This window comes from Nyctereutes procyonoides, unplaced genomic scaffold, assembly GCF_905146905.1.
Source record: "Nyctereutes procyonoides isolate TBG_1078 unplaced genomic scaffold, NYPRO_anot_genome, whole genome shotgun sequence".
Taxonomy (NCBI): domain Eukaryota; kingdom Metazoa; phylum Chordata; class Mammalia; order Carnivora; family Canidae; genus Nyctereutes; species Nyctereutes procyonoides.
This window is the reverse complement of record NW_026575052.1, coordinates 9417119-9429284: the sequence shown is the minus strand read 5'-3', so window position 1 is coordinate 9429284 and position 12166 is coordinate 9417119.

The window sequence follows — 12166 nt, the reverse complement described above, 5'->3', positions numbered from 1 at the left end:
GGATCTTTCACATGTTCTCCTTCCCTAAGTCACTGTAAGCTTCCTTCAAGGGAGAGAAGCCGTGGCTTTCAATGTTTCTGACATCCCTCAGCCACCTCCTGCAGAAGGACACAAGGGAAGGGCTAAGAGTTTGGGGGTTCCATGCTGCATTCATCCCAAGTGCAGCAAAGACTGAATAAAAAGCTCCATTGCAGAAGAAGTGCGTGGGAGACAATGCACAGAGGAAGGCACCCTGGAACATCTTCCTCTCCCTGCTCCAGGTGAGGGGAGAAGCTTGGACAGGGCACCTTTTCCTGTTTCCTAAGTTCAGGACACCGAGCAATGCAATTCAAGGCAAGGAGGGGAAAAGGCACCTTTGGCATTATAAGACCGAGAACAGAGCTACTGTTTCACAGCGCATCGGATGAACACCAGGGTGATAGGAGAGTGCCACTCTCTTGGGGAGATGAGAGAGGCATGATCCGCAGGGGGACCCTGGTTCCATGGCTGAGGGGATCTTGCTTTCAGCTTCTCTGTTACCCTGGACTCTCAGCTGCAGCAGAAGCACCTGTGGCCCCCTCCCCAGGCCCCGGGCCAGGGCCCAGCCTCTGCACTGGGCAAGGATGGCCCAGAGAGAGCTGGGAACCAAAGAGAGAAGGGCCAGGTTGGGGAGCTCAGGAGTGTGGGTGCAGGACGCCCTCTCTGGCCACTCGGGTCACACTGGTAATGCTCAGAGCAGATTCCTCAGAGCTGATTCCAGTCCCTGCTTCCCCTCCCACCTTCCCCAGGGCTGGAGGAGTTTGCTATCTTCCTCCAGGTGCCCTTACTCTGGCACAGCTGTTCTCAGCTGGGGCACTCTTGACATTTGGGGCTTGATGAGTCCTCGAGAACACTGCCCCCGGGGAAGGCCCCAGTGGATTTACCCAGCGGCTAATGAACCCGAGGCCTCAGAGTCCCTCATTTGTTCTAGCTCCTTCCAAGGGCCAGGGAGAGGCTCTCAGAAGGTGTTCACAGAGTGAACATTTTGTAAAATTTGCGGAAATGAGATATTTTAACTGAGATTAGTTCAGACAGACCACTTACTGTCTCCTTTAAGGCTTTCCTCCCCAAATTTGTTTTTAATTTTTTGGTCCTTGGGGACGCCTGGGTGGCTCAGCATGATCTCTGGATCTGGGATTAAGTCCCACATTGGGTGTCCTGCGGGGAGCCTGCTACTCCCTCTGCCTATGTCTCTGCCTGTCTCTCTCTGTGTCTTTCATGAATAGATAAATCTTAAAAAAAAATTTTTTTTGGTCCTGAAAGATGATCCCCTGATGGATCAAATATAGCATTTTGACATGTTGATTATTTTGAGCTGGCCCTGCAGTTACATATTGTCACCTCATACCCCTTAACCTGTCATATTTCTGCAAGAGTGCCCGCTCTTCGTCCAACCTGTCACAAACACGCTCGGCCCTGGTTGTTCCTTCAGGTCTTTCCCTGTGAAGGCTCCCGTGTCATCTAAGACTTGTATTAAATAAGCTTGCATGCTCTTCCATTAATCTTTGTCAGATCCCACCAGGGACTCTAAGACGATTGAGGAAAACTTTTTACTTCCTTCACTCCCAGGACAACCTAAGCATCAGGCTCTGCAAAACTCAGACCCTTCTGGAGTTGGCCAACCCTGGTTCAAATCCCAACTCAAACCCCAGCCTCGTTCATTCAAGACTTTTTAATCTCTTTGAGCCTCAGTTTCCTCATTTGAAAAGCTCATTAATGGTGATTCCTCTTAAAATCTCTGTGAACACTGAGGAAATCCATGTGAATCACTTAGCTCCCTTGCCCAGAACAACGGAGACACCCCCCCCGACCCCGCCCGCAGGGAACGGTACCTGTCATGGAGGTGGTCCTGTTCACTCTTCCTACTGGTGGGAATCAAATGTGGTGGCCTCTTGAGTTGGGGGAACCACTACCAGCTCCCCCAAAATGGGAAATGTGGATGATATTGAGGGGCTAAATCGTTTGCTAAAAGTGCCACCAAGGAAAATGTCTCTTTCTGAAGACGATGATGGCGTGTTCAAGCTTAGTGTCTGGGCTCCCGTAGAGCAGAGGACCCAGAATTACCTTCACGAGTGTCTTACTAGGAATCACCCTTATTTTGATGGATCCCCTCTGTGTTCTATGGGCAGTTGACTCCTCTCCAGACCCACATTGATTTTAGAGAGAGAGAGAGAGAGAGAGAGAGAGAGAGCAGGTTAGGGAAGGGGCAGAGGGAGAGTGAGACAAACAGACTCATGTAGAATGGGGAGCTGGGTGCGGAGCTCCATCCCAGGACCCTGAGATCATCACCTGAGCCAAAATCAAGAGTCAAGGGCTCAACCAACTGAGCCACCCAGGCACCCCTTGCAGACTCCCCATTTAAATAGATGTAGCAGTAGGGGCTTCACAGATACTGTATTTCTGAAACTAGATGGTAGGTTCAGGGATTTCATTATGATTCTTTAAACAGTAAGATTCAGGGGACTGGCTGGCTCAGTAGAGCGTGTGACTCTTGATCTTGGGGTTGTGAGTTCGAGCCCCACATTGGGTGTAGAGATACTTAAAAATAAAATCTTTAAAAAATAAGCAGTAAGATACATTATATACACTTCCTTTGTGTATATGGTGGACTTTGTTATTTTTTTAAGCTTGAAAAACAAATATGCAGGAGCACCTGGGTGGCTCAGTCAGTTAAGCATTGGACTCTTGGTTTCTGCTCGGATCATGATCCTCAAGGTCATACGATCGAGCCCCACCTGGAGACATGAGACCTGGGCTCTTTGCTCAGTGGGGAGTCTGCTCAAGGATTCTCTCCCTCTGTCCCTCCCCGTGCTTGGGCTCAATCTCTCTCTCTCTCTCTCTCTCAAATAAATTAGTGAATCTTTACCCCCCAAAAATGCAGCATGGTTCTCCCTCAGTCTCTACCACTGGTTCACCATAATCTCCTGGGCCTCAGTTTCCACTACATAAAATGGACCTCTCTAGGGTCCTTCTGGTTTTAACAGTGTATAAGTCTATGAAAGTCTTTGCCAAACTGAAAAGAACATTAAGAACTTGTGCCTGACAGGCCGTCTGAACGCCTCCCCACTCAGCAGCGAAATGTATTTCTGTCTTGACATCTAAAATGGAAGCTTAATTGCTGATAAGTGGCTGACAACTGGTAAATGCATTTGGGTGGCTTAGGAGAACTCGATCTATAATGGGCATCAGACGCTGCTCTAGAAAGTTGAGCTCTCAGGGAGTTAAGTGAGAGGCCTACAGGTGGTGGGGAGAATGTCAGCCTGGCTAGGGAAACTGTGCAGCCCAGGAATGGCAGCCCCGTCCTCTGCAGCCCCTCAGTGAGAAGTGACAGCAGAAACAACACATGCCACTTATTTATTTATTTAAAAAATTTTAATTTATTTATTTATTCGAGAGACAGAGCACAAGTGGGAGGGAGGGGCAGAGGGAGAGGGAGAAGCAGACTCCCTGCTAAGCAGGGAGTTCAATGCGGGGCTTGATCCCAGGACCCTGGGATCACAACGTGACCTGAAGGCAGACGCTTAATCAAGTGAGCCACCCAGGCATCCCAACATATGCCATTTAAAGGACACTTACTGTACCCCAACATGGTACTGATTGCTTTTTTGTTTGTTTGGTATTGATTGCTTTTGTGCATTATCTCATGTAGCGCTCCCAACAACCCTATAGTAATATCTAATGATGAATATCATTTATAGAGAACTTCCTGTGTGTCAGGCTCGATCCTAGACATTTGATGTAAACATCTCTTTCAATCCTTACAACTCTATGTGGCGGGTATGATATTATCCCCATATTCCAGATGGAGAAGTGGAGGCAGGGTTCAGAGTCAAACAGTTCATGCATAGCGGAGCTGGGCTCTTAACCAAGTCGTCCGGCTCCTGAGCCCATGTTCTCAGCTTCTGTGCTCTGTGGTCTTTCAGGATTGTTCTGAAGGAAGTGCTTTTATTATTTCCACTTAATGGATGATGAAACAGGCTCACAGAGGTGAGGTGACTTACCTGTGTGACTGCAGGCACGTCATGATCCAACAGACTTGATGGGCTGCAAGTGAGCTCAATCCCTCACAGTCCTAGAGGCTGGAAGGTGTCAGCAGGCCGAGTGCCCTCAGGAGGCGCCAGGGGAGAAGGCTCCTGGCCTCCAGCTTCCTCTCTGCTCCGTTAATCTCCCTCAGCCTCTCTATTTACGTTGGTACTGGTGACTTATGACTTTATGGATTTTTCATTTGTTCGTTTTTTAAGGTAGGCTGTGTGCCCAACATGGGGCTCGAACTCACAACCCTGAGATCACAGGTCACACACTCTGCAGACTGAGCCAGCCAGGTGCCCCTTATGACTTTGTTGTTAATTCTGTTGCTTTATATTTTGCTTATGGATCCCTTTCCCCCCAATCTTTTAATTGGGGAAAAATACACATAAAAGAAACTTTAACCACGTGTAAGTGTGTGGTGAACTATGTTCATAAAGTTGTGCAGCCAACATCACCAGCCATCTCCATGCCTCCTCATCTTCTCAAACCGAAACCATACCGATTAAATAATAACTCCCTTTTGCCCCCGGCACCCCCCCATTCTACCTTCTGTCTCTATGATGTTGACAGCTCAAAGTACCTCATAGAAGTGGAGCCAGCCACACAGGATTTATCTTTTGGTGATTGGCTTAATTCACTTAGCATGATGTCCTCAGCTTGCTTCCCTGTTGTAGCAGGTGTCAGAATTTCTCAGCGTTTTAAGGCTGAATCACTGTATGTATACCTCGCATTCTGCTCGTCCATTCCTCCATCTGTGGACACTTGGGTTTTTTCCATGTTTCAGTTACTGAGTAGAACACTGCTCTTCTGCCTCTGTCTCTTATAAGGTCACTTGTGATTGCACTTAGGGCCCACTGGGATAATCCTGGATAATCTCGTCAATCTCAAAATCCTAAACTTAATTACATTTGCAAATACCCTTTTTCAAAGCAAGGTTACATGCAGAGGTTCTGGGAATTAGGATACGGACATGCCTTTGGGAGTGCTTTTCAACCTGCCACAGGGTAGGAGGAGCAAGAAAAGGGAGTCAGTGGGGGGGGGGGTGGAGTGCGGTGCTATGGGTGCTGATGGTAGGGCCCTTCATCTGTGCCAGGATGCCTAATCATTGCCCTCTACCACCTTGTCTGCGTCCACAGTGAGTCTGTGCAAATCTCCATGACACTCCCAGCTGAAGTGTCCCCATTCTGTTCTTCTGAGGTCTACAGGCCATGACAGCAGTGCTACAGTTCTCTCGGATTGGGTTTGCTGTCGCTGAGCATCCTAATGGAAAGGGCGGCATAGGTATAGGGCCTGGGACCCGGGTTCTAGGCCTGCCTGTGCTACTGGCTTCCTGCAGGACAGTGAACAAGAGACTGCTCCTCCCTGCATGCTGTTCCCTCTACTTGGATCTCCTTTCCAGCCTCTCTCCTCTAATCTCAAATCTCAGTTTACCCATCTCTTCCAGAAAGTCTTTTCTTAGCTCTCATGGTGAGGCTAGCGGCCCCTCTCCTGTATCCTTGAAATGGCCTGTTTTCTTGTCTGTCATCCACACAAATGTATCGGACTGTGGGCACCCAAAGGACAGCCATGGTGACCAGCATGATGGCATTAAATCCAGGCTCTGCCGTCCACTATCTATGTGGCCTTGGGCAAGTTACTTACCATGACTTGCCTGCCTCAGTTTCCTCACCTGTAAAATGGCAGGAATAATAGCATGTATCTAGCATGATTGTGACAGTTAACTATTATCTGTAAAGTGCTTAGAACGTCACCTGACGTAAGGTAAGCACGTATTTATTTTATTTTTAAAATTATTTATTTATTTATTCATCAGAGAGGCAGAGACAGAGGCAGAGAGAGAAGCAGGCTCCTCGCTGGGAGCCCGACGCAGGACTCGATCCCCCGACCCTGGGATCACGCCCTGGGCCAAAGGCAGACAAACGCTCAACCGCTGAGCCACCCAGGCATCCCAAAGTAAGCACACATTTAGTACCAATGATTATCATTCTCCTTTGTATCCCCCCGGGTTGGGCGCACAGTGGGCGCTGGCGGAAATGTTGATCAGAACCAGGTGATTTCCACATTCTTGCTGGTTCCCCATATTTTCCAATTTTGTGTCAATGACCCATTGAAGCCAGGCAGGAGCTAAAGTGACAGACTGTGATTTGTGTACATCCAGACTCGGAGTCTGGCAGGGAGCACAGCTGAGCATTTTACCTGTTATCCCAGTTCTTCTTCCCAGAAATGATTCCGCTTCTTCTGTTTCTCTTTTCAGACTCAGCCACCCCTTTGGATGCTCCCAGAAGAGCCACTGCCTGAAAGCTGTCATGAGCCTGGGCAGGTCAGAGGCTGGAAGAGGCTCTTTCTTCAATTTCCTTGGGTGGTCACAGTGGTGAATAACACAGGAGGCGGGAGGCTGGGCCAAAAGGACCTACAGCCTTTCAGGGTGGCCTTGTCTGCTGTCACAGAAGAGTTCCCTACCTCCCCCATCCTACCCACCTCCCCGCTACACACACATTTGCCCACAGGCTGAAGTCCTTTTTTTCTTTCTGCCCTAATGACCAGTCTTGGAACTTGTATCAGTGGATGGAGAACCAGAAACACACATGACTTGTATGGCCTATAAGGTTTCTATTATTTTATTTATTTTTATATACTCTTTCTTCCAAAAATAGATTTGAAGCACCATGAGGTTGTTCACAGTGACCCAGTCTAGCCTGGCACTTGGCAAAATTGTGTTTCCATCTTCCTACCCCCAGGACATATATGTTCCCTCCCAGACCCCTAGATTGTGGCGCTTCTCAGCTGCATGTCACCTAAGCCCAGCTCTGGGCTGACTGGTCAGTGGCCTTTCTCAAAGGTGTTTACATTTGAAAAGCAAATGTAGGGATGCCTGGGTGGCTCAGGGTTGAGCATCTGCCTTTGGCTCAGATCATGATCCCGAAGTCCCAGGATTGAGTCCCGCATCGGGCTCCCTGGATAGAGCCTGCTTCTCCCTCTGCCTATGTCTCTGCCTCTCTCTCTTTCTGTGTCTCTCATGGATGAATAAATAAAATCTTTTTTTAAAAATGAAAAGCAAATGCAAGGAAGCACCCTAGTTCTTGCAAGGTATGGCTCCCAGGAGCCCGGTGCTCTGGAAGATGGTCCCAGGTAACCTTTCATACATTCAGTGAACAAATATTCACTGGTGCCAGGGAGGCAGAGGACAAAATGAGAGTCTTGACCTCAAGGCCTAATCGACTACTGGGGAGACATGCAAATTACAAGCAACATCATTGCAATATTGGAAATGGAAATAAAATACTATGGGAGGTCAATATTTGGAGCTGACATTTACTGAGCATTTACTATGGTCAAGAACTCTGCTATGTGCTTTATTATATGTTATCACATCGAAACCTCACAATGACCCTGTGAGGCCCCCCTTTTTCAGATGAGCAAATTGAGGCTTAGAGAGGCAAAGCAATCTGCAAGGTTCCACAGCTCTGAGCCAGATTTGTCAGACTAAAATCTGTCTGAGAAATCAGGGAGGCTTCACAGAGGAGGAGGCTTTTACATTGAGAGTTGGAGGGTGAGTCGGGAGATGGCCAGGGGGAGCAGTTAAGGGGGTAGGGGAAGAAGACCACATTCCAGTTGGTAGGAATCAACTAAAGCTCAGCAATTTCAAGGAATGGGGAGGAGTGACTGCTTCCTCTTCCTCCCTCCCAAAGCCCATGCCCTAGGATTCCCCACCCTGGTACAGAATCTACCCAGGATATTCATACCAACCTGGAAGCCTGTGTCTTCTCAAGAGTGATGTAATTCTCTCTGGCTGGAAGCATTTCTGGGAGGCTATGTGATAAGAGCACATGCTTTGGAACTAAACCCATCTGGGTTCAAATTTCAACTTTGGGGGTGCCTGGGTGGGTCAGTTGGTTAAGCATCTGCCTTTGGCTCAGGTCATGATCCCAGGGTCCTGGGATCGAGTCCCCACATCGGGCTCCCTCCCCATCAGGGAGTCTGCTTCTCCTTCTCTCTGCTCATGCTCTCTCTCTCAAATAAATAAATTATATATATATATATTTAAAATCCCAGCTTTGTAATGTCCTAGCTGTGTGGACAAGTTGCTTTCCCTTCCTGAGCCTCAGTTTCTCCATCTATAATAGAGGGATAACACCACCTGCTAAGCTTGTTCTAATGATGAGCTGAGAGGATGTGGCCAAATCTCCTAGCAATGAGCGTGGCACAGTAAACGGCAGCTGTTGTTCTCATTAGGAAGTATGTGTATGAAAGCTTCAATTCCAACTAGTTAATTTGGGGGCCGAAACGTTTTCCATGGCAGCAGATACCTGATGGATCCAATGACAATCTGTGAGCAAAAATCTCAGCAGGATGTAATGAGGATAGAACTGAAGGAGGAAATTCAGGTATGCAAAGCACTTAGTCCGATGTAGGGGATCTCCAAACATGAGCGCTCTCCTTGATATTTATAATTCAACAGGCTTTCTTTCTTTTTTCATTTAAGATTTATTTATTTGTGGGGATCCCTGGGTGGCGCAGCGGTTTTTTTTTTAATTTTTTTTAAATTTATTTATTTATGATAGTCACAGAGAGAGAGAGAGGAAGAGACACAGGCAGAGGGAGAAGCAGGCTCCATGCACCGGGAGCCCGACGTGGGATTCGATCCCGGGTCTCCAGGATCGCACCCTGGGCCAAAGGCAGGCGCCAAACCACTGAGCCACCCAGGGATCCCTCAACAAGCTTTCTTATGCAGACTTAAAATGTACTTTAACACAATGTAAATAACCATGACTTACGGAGGATTTTTTTTCCCAGAAAATCACCTCATGCTCTATCCAGGGACATCTATCTTGTACAACCACTTTATCTCTCTTTACAAACAGCATTAAGTTCTGTGTGTGTCCTTTATTTATTTTTTAAAATTGTATTTATTCATTCATGAGAGACACAGAGAGAGAGAGAAAGAGAGAGAGACAGAGACACAGGCAGAGGGAGAAGCAGGCTCCATGCAGGGAGCGCGATGTGGGACTCGATCCCGGGACCCCAGGATCACATCCTGGGCGGAAGGCAGGGGCCAAACCGCTGAGCCACCCAGGGATCCCCTGTGTGTGTCCTTTAAAGAAAAAGTTACTTTCTTGGCAAGCTCTAATTTGTCACTGGAAAAGGGATATGATTGCTTTAGAACCAGAGATCCGGTGCGTGAGGTTGCCATGGGAACAGTTTAATGTAAACTTTATTTTATGGTCTGCCCAGCTAAGTAATTGGTCAGGAGGGAAGGGGAGATGCTAGAAGCAGTTTTTCTCCAAATAGAAGAGGAAAAATAACTAAGGAAAGGCTAACAGAATGAAGAGGAGTCTTTTCCTGCTCAGGAAAACAGATAAATCAGAAAGGTCATCCTGCTGGTGAGCGCAGAGACTGCATAACTTGGAGCTTTCTTGTCTCGTTTTTTCTTCTGTGTGTGGATTGAGATGGTGGGAGCGGGGTGAATAGGTGTAAAGAGAGAAAGGGAAACAGTAACGCTAATTTGCACACCCACCTGAAAGTATGGAATGTTCATGCGATGAGGACCACGGACCCGTAAGAAAAACCACCTGTCAGAGCTACTTACAGTGTTTGTAAGCCCCACAGAGGGAAATAAACGCACACCCCAGGAAGCTTTAGATGGTTAAGAGATGAAGAGTGAGTTGAAGATATTTTCTCTTCTAGCCAGAGCCCCAAATCTAGCAGTAATAAATAACAGTGAAGGGTTAGTGATACCTGGCTACTTGTATTAATCTAATTCTTCCTCTAATGGTGTATATTTTAAGATACTATTATACAGAACAGTAACATTTTGCTAGCGTTTCACTGATCTTGTTAAAAAGCAAGGCTCCTCTGGGCATCTGGCTGGCTCAGTCAGTGGAGCATGGGGACTCTTGGCCTCAGGGTGGTGAGTTCGAGCCCCACACAGGACGTGGAGATTACTTAAAAATAAAATCTTAAAAAAAAAATGAAAAAGCAAAACTTCTGTATTCCCTGACCACTCCTTCTGCTAAGCTTTCGAATCATCTGTCAGTTGGCAGATATTCACTATCTAATGGGCACCAGGCCCCATGCTCGGCAGTGGGTAGTTGGAGATAATCAAAGAAAACAGAATCCCTTCCCTTGTGGATTTTATAGCCTAGTGAGGGAGGCAAACATTCAATGAAAAATTACATAATTAAGTGCTAAAAAAGACAAGTCTAGCAATGTGTGATTCTGTGTTCAGAATATGAGAAGTATGAGGCTAAAATCAAGTACTAAACTATCATTCAGAACACAAATCCCAAAACTCCAAAGCATGAAGATCAAGAATTAGAATCATGGGAGGGCGCCTGATGGCTCAGTTGGTTAAGTGACCAATTCTTGATTTTGGCTCAGGGCAGGAGGATCTCCGGGTCCTGGGATCCGGTCCCCCCTTGGACTCTGCACTCAGTGGGGAGTCTGCTTGAGATTGTCTCCCTCTCCCACTCCTTCTGCCCCCTCCCCTTGTGCATGCATGCCCTCTCTCTCAAATAAATAAATCTTAAAAGAAAAAGAAAAAAAAGAATTAGAATCCTGGGGTGTCTGGCTGTTTCAGTGATTAGAGCATGTGACCTTTGACTTCAGGGTCATGAGTCTGAGCCTCACTTTGGTTTTAGAAATTACTGAAGGAAGTAAAAAAAAATTTTATTTTTTTGAAGATTTATTTATTCATTTGAGAGACAGAGTGCGTGCATGGGGAGGAGCAGAGAGAGAAAGAGAAAAGAAGATTCCAGTAATTGTGGAGCCCAACTTGGAGCTTGACCCCGACCGAGATCAGGACCTGAGTCAAAACCAAGAATTGGAAGCCCAACCAACATCGAGCACTTATTATGGGCCTGCACGAAGCTAACCACTGACATACATGATCTCAATTAAACTTACAACAACCCCATTACATTGGTATGTCAGTATCCCCATTTTTCATACAGACAAACCGAGTCACAGGTCGGGCAAGCAACTTACTCAAGGTTACACAACTTGTAAGTGATAGAGTGGGGATCTGAACCCAGGCAAGAAGGTTCTAGAGCCTAGCTATCAGGCCACTGTTGGCTGTCAATCAGGATGTGGAAGGCTCTGTTCAAACCTGCTGTGGACAAGGATATTGGTCAGGAATTTGGAAAACATCATACTATGGGAGTGCTGGGAATGGTCAGAATTCAGAGTAGAAATTCCCAGGATTCTGAGGGGCTCCAGGGTAAAAAGAGAATCCTTCCCTTCCCCAGGGTTAGGGTTCATCTGGTGCATCTGCTCATTGCTCGGCTGCACCACCATCGGGCCTGCTCTGACAAGTAGGCCTAAAGTGCTGGAGGGGAAAGGCTCAGGGGACCCCATCAGCTAGGCACGGGCCAGTTTCCACGCTGGCAGGAAGAGAGCAGCCACCAAGCACACGTGGTCTCTTGAAATAGGCCTGGAAAAAAAGGACAGAACCATGGGAGGCTCTGGGAAGGAGGGCATGGAGGTGACAAAGCTGGGTTGGGACCCTTGAGAGGCCCATTTGCCAGTGACCACTGTGTGTCCCCAAGCAGCCATTGGACTCCCCTCGGCCTTCTTGCAGATATTCTTGCTGTTTCCACAGAATGATGCTTCCAAATTCCTGACCAATAGCCTATGATGAGGAAATAGAGTCAACCTGTATGACCTTGCTCAAGGTCACAAGGCCACGATGTGAGGGGCCTGGCTGCTGTCCCCAGCCGTCACAGCCCTTCCCAGGGCTTGGTGTCCTGGAGCAGAGGCCACAACGAGGCACTGTCCCCTCACCCGCCCGACCCACCACTGAGCCCTCAGCCGAATGGGTCTGGGAGGGATGGATGCAACTCTTTCCCTGAAACATAATTAAACCCAACTGGGCATTTGCAGCCTCAGCTGCGGGGGTGACAAGTGCTGCCTTGGTTATTTCTGAAATAATTAATGACTGTGCCTGTCTAATCGCACTTGAGGTGTGAGGAGCAGGAGCCAGCCGGGGGTGGGGTGCTGCCTCTGCCCCATGAGGGGCTGGGAGGGTTATTTTTGTTAACTGAGCCTCCCAGCCATTGCTGAGACAGCCCCTCCCTCCCACCTGTGAGGGCTTCAAGGTGGGGACAGTCCGCCTGCGGTTCTG